The following is a 5,030-nucleotide window of genomic DNA, read 5'->3' on the forward strand; positions in this document are numbered from 1 at the left end:
GTTGTATTCTTCATGGATGAAAAATTTGAAATATCAAATTTGAGCATGTATTTTGTGGTAGAATTAGGTTTATTTTATTATAATTTGGGTGATTCTACAGATTTTTCGAGACATTCTGTGCCTACAGATTTTTTGGGGCCACTTTGTCTCAAATGGTGTTGCTAACAGGTGCCTTGTTTGTTCGTAAAATTTGGAGTTGTCGTCTCCGTCGATCCTTGTTTATGCTGGAGTAAGGTGTTTATAGTTTCCCCTTTTGTTTGTTAATTAATTCTTCTTTAGTTGTTACATGTGCCATCAATCTTCACTTATCTCTGTATACTTGTATTCATACATTATATTCTTATCGATTTGTATCTTCATTTTTTTCTTCTAAATCACTAATTTATCATTCTTCTAAATCTACATGTCTTTGCTTATTTGTTGTATCTCTTCAATCCAATTGACATTCCATGGTAGTTTGCATTTATCCACAAGTATTCTTTGTAAAATATTGAATATGGCTGGATTATGATATGATCCAAATATTTGTTATTACAATGCTTGATAGCTTCTAGGATAGCCAGTGTCTCAGATATTTTTTTCCTTACCATACCTGTAATTCTGGCCAGGAGCAAGCATAGCTAAAGGGTCATAAACAGACTTCCTCTGTACAAAAACATCCCATTTTTTATCAAAGTGTGTCCTCCATTGTTCCTGTATTGTTTTATATAAACAAATGTATAATCTTATAGAAAATGTTCCTTTGTTTAATTTATCAGGTCCGACCCCTCTCCAATATTTGAAATTGGAATTAACGGGAGAGCTTCTAGATCTTCAGGGATAAATAAAGTTGAGGTACTCTTTCATTTGCTTAGATCACTATAATTTCTCAGTGGTTAGGCCTCTAAGGAAAGAGTTGAGGCCTCAAGTTCATCTGATGCTTATGCTTAAAGTCAATGACAGTAGTGAATGTTCTTGTGTATATCAACTTCCTGCTATGTCCATTATGTTATAGTTTTTGGCATGAAAATAGAGAACATTATGACCGAAAATAGATCGATCAGCTTGAAATGGAAACTAACTAGATGAAAGATTGTACTATTACTTACCCTCTTCTGCATATATTCCATTTCTGCATATACTGGTACATACATTGTTAAATATGTCTCTACTCTTATAATTGTCTCATGTCAATCTTATAAGTGATATTGTCTGCTAATCTTGTTTTGCAACAAGTGACAAATATTGATGTTACATTTGGAAGACAAGCAAAGTTGAATGATAAAAGAAAAAGAAAAAGAAAAAAAAAAATAGACAAAGTAGTGTGGGTGAAGGTTCAACTCAACAGTGGAAGAAAAAAAACATATTCTTCAATCTTCCTTATTGGGAATCCAACTTGTTGCATCATAATTTAGATGTAATGCATATTGAGAAAAATGTTTTTGACAATATTATATACACTTTCAAACACAGCTTACATTGTCAGTTCAACCCAATGCACAACCAACCACATCATAGTCGATTTCGTCAGTTCAGGCAAAAAGACAGATGACTTTCTCAGTTCAGGCAACATCACAGCCGGTTCAGTCAACTCAGGCCGCATCACAATCAATTTCCTCAAATCAGGCTGCATCACATTCGACTTCATCAAGTCAGGCTGAATCACAATCGAAACCATTCAAGAAGCGTGTTGTTAGACGTGAGTCTACGGAGTATTGGACCATAGAAGCAATAGGTAAACTTTACACTTCTGTTTTCTTTTTCATCATTTTTTTGTTCTTTTTCTTCTCTATTTTTCTTCTTTTTCTTCTTCTTGTTGGAGAGGCTAGCAATTTTTCTGACAAATGGAAGAGTGTCAAAAGATGTTCTCCAGTTATTCAGAAAATGATACAAAGTGGCTTCTTTGAACAAGATCTTTGTAAGTATATTGAAGGCTACCAACTGGCTTTGTTGTCATTTCATTTCTTTTTCTCTATTCCAGATTCAGAAGGAAGCAAAAAGAAACTCAAAGTGAAAGTCAAAAAAGTGCTAAATTTACCTGGAGAAGATCGTATTATGGTCAATTTTGATTACCTGGATTGTCCATTTGGAGAAGCACAATCCCTTCTTTCTGGTTTTTGTGGAATTTTAGCTGTTGATTCCTCCTTATTTTCAATGCATTTCGACAAATGGCCGAATATTGGTATAAACTCTATATTCTGACTACTATACCTATATTCTTTTCTTGGACCTTTATATTTGGATTTCATAGATAAGCTAACTAGTGTTTATTCTTGAAGCCCCGATTTTTTTCGAGGAAGTGTTCAGTGATCCACTTAAGAGCAAAACTCAGATCATGGATAATGTTTCACCTGGAATTCCAAGAGATCAATGGACTTCTTATGTTAATTATCGTTATAAAAAAGAAACACAGGTATATGTATTTAATTATTTCAACTAGTATGTGTAGTCATATAATTACTTTTGAATGATTGAATTTCATGTATCTTTTTTGTAAGGAAATGTGCAACAGAAATGTTGAAAATCGAACGAAACAAATCATTCCACACACAGGTGGATCCAAAGCTAGCTCTAGAAGAAGGGCTGAAATGGTTAAAGATTTTAGTTCATTTCATTTTATTTTAGTTATTAAGCTAACTGTAATTATTTTTAATTAGTTAAGTTATTCTGAGTTGATTCTTTTGCTTATAGATGGCTGAGACCGATCAAGTGCCTGGACGAGCAGAACTTTATCTTGCTACTCATAGGAATGTAAATGGAGCATATGTTAATAAAGAGGCAAAAGTTGTTTGTGTAAGTTTCTTAAGGGGGAAATAATAGCACTCAATTTCCTTGGTTGTTTCAAGTTTGTCCCTTTTCTACTAACAAGTTAAGCCAAGCAGTTTATGTTTAGTCTCTCATTTATTTTAAACCTGAGATTCTCTGTTAATGTTTTCGTCATTGCTATTGGTCAAATCAGTTTGATGGTGGCTTGTTTAGTATAGCGTGTTGTCATTTTTGAAATGGTTTAAAATCCCTGCTTGAGTAAATGGTTTAAAATTATGCCTAACTACTAATCTCTCACTTTGATTGAATATGTGCATGTACTTTGCTTAAATATGTGAATGGCTAATCCAGGAAAATATATTATGTGAATGCCAAACTCAGGAGTATGTGAATACCTAACTCAGGAATATGTGAATGCACTTTGCTTATATTTAGGTGATATATCTATGTTCTCAATTACTTTTTAACATTTCGATAATGTGTTCTGTGTGTGTACTATACTCAGGAAAAAATCAGCAAACTTTGAGTCAAAGCACTATGGATGAGTCTATAATATCGCCAGATAATGCAATTGGTAAAGTGCTAGGAAAAGAGCACTCTGGAAGGGTAAGGTGTTTGGGATTAGGAGTTGTTCCCACTAAAGTTTTAAACAAGCAAGACCTCGATTCAACGGTATGAATGCTTCGAGTGTTTCATGTCCATCCAATTGCCAACAGAATTACAATAAATTGTTGAATTGTCACAATCAAATGATGGCCGCTTTCAAGTCATATATGATAATGAAAGAAGGGACATTACCAGAACAATTTGTGGGGTTATTTGCTCCTCCTCCTACAATGGTAAATATAATATTTACATTCTCTCTTCCTAAATGACCTTATTTATATATCAGGTATGTTAGTTTAGTTGCAGCCATTTTCTGGATCCACTGTGTTTTCTAGTGACATATCTACTGAGATTAGCTTCTTTATTTCTGGGAAAGTTTTATGGGCAAGGCAGTACTCTGGTCTAGAACATATTTTTGCATATTCTATTAGTATTGAGCTATTTGTTTATGATTGGCATTGCCTTTCATAGTAGAGAATGTAAGTTATAAAATGAGAAAGAAAATGTGGTTAAAATTGAAGAAGGTCAAGTTCACTAAAAATTTCCAGGATTGCTTCTGGAGCTTAGAATGTTGAGTGTTGTTTGGTCTGGATTAGAAAAAAAGAATGTGGAAATATGAGTATTTATCTATAGAACTTTGTGGAGTGTTGTTTGGTCTGGATTAATACAAGTGCAAGATAAAAACATGTGATTCTTTTACTATTATGTGCAATAAAGAAGTAGCAAGGTCCAGAACATATTTTTGCATATTCTTGTATGTTAGTATTGACCTATTTGTTTATGATTGGCATTTGTATTGACACTCATAGTAGAGAATTTAGTATTTGTTTACATATTGTATGTCGTTGACATACAATATGTAAGTATTTTTTTTATAAATCACCATAATGGTTGGATTAGGTTTCAGTCCTAATCATTTTATTGCATTCAAAAGAGATTACAAAGGAAGGTGAGAGCATTTATCATGTCACTTATTGTGTATTTTGGTGAGAGCATTTATCATATCACTTATTGTGTATTTTCCTTTGCAGACAGGTGATGCTAGTGACAGTAGTCGTAGTGACAATCGTTGAAGTTCCATGAATAGTTGCAGGTCATTTCTTGAGTATGGATGCTAGTGAACCCTTTTCATCAATAAAAGCAAGATTAGCAAATGACAGTTTTTGTAGTGATTTGAAGTTTCTTGTAATCGTAATGGTTGTAGTGAATGATATGTTTCAATTTAGTTTGTAAAACTAATAGTACACTTTATGATATATTTTTTTGTTGAAATATTTTGTTGTTTCTTAATACTAATAAGCCCTTTTAGGTTTGACTATGATGTACATGTTAATTAGTCATTAATATTTAAAATATAACTTTTTAGCATAATGCTCTAGAAGGTTACATATTCATAAATTACAGGGGTTAGAACTCCTATTAATCTTAATGTAAAATTCATGATTTGTAGGGGTTTTGACTCCCAAAGTTTACAAATTGCAGGGGTTTTGACTCCTAGATATTGAAGTGCAGTTTTATAGATATATGTTTGTGGGTTCAAAACCCCCAGTAATAAGCCCCCGCTAACGGTAGCAGGGGTTCGTCCAAAACTCCCCAAACTTAATTGTGACACACCTAATTGCAGGAGTTCTCTCAACTGTCGCAACACTAAATTATGGGGGTTATTGACCGTCAGAACA

General features: G+C 33.2%; 1 long non-coding RNA gene across 1 annotated transcript; it reads left to right on the plus strand.

The window, feature by feature from the left end:
• The first annotated feature begins 3,257 nt into the window (after positions 1–3,257).
• Positions 3,258–4,666, plus strand: LOC125829534 (uncharacterized). The gene is made up of 2 exons (XR_007443099.1): positions 3,258–3,584; positions 4,383–4,666. It is a non-coding gene; the product is annotated as an uncharacterized LOC125829534 (long non-coding RNA).
• The last annotated feature ends 364 nt before the right edge of the window (positions 4,667–5,030 follow it).

This window comes from Solanum verrucosum, unplaced genomic scaffold (genome assembly GCF_900185275.1).
Source record: "Solanum verrucosum unplaced genomic scaffold, falcon-dt-bn FXZP01000031.1, whole genome shotgun sequence".
Classification (NCBI taxonomy): domain Eukaryota; kingdom Viridiplantae; phylum Streptophyta; class Magnoliopsida; order Solanales; family Solanaceae; genus Solanum; species Solanum verrucosum.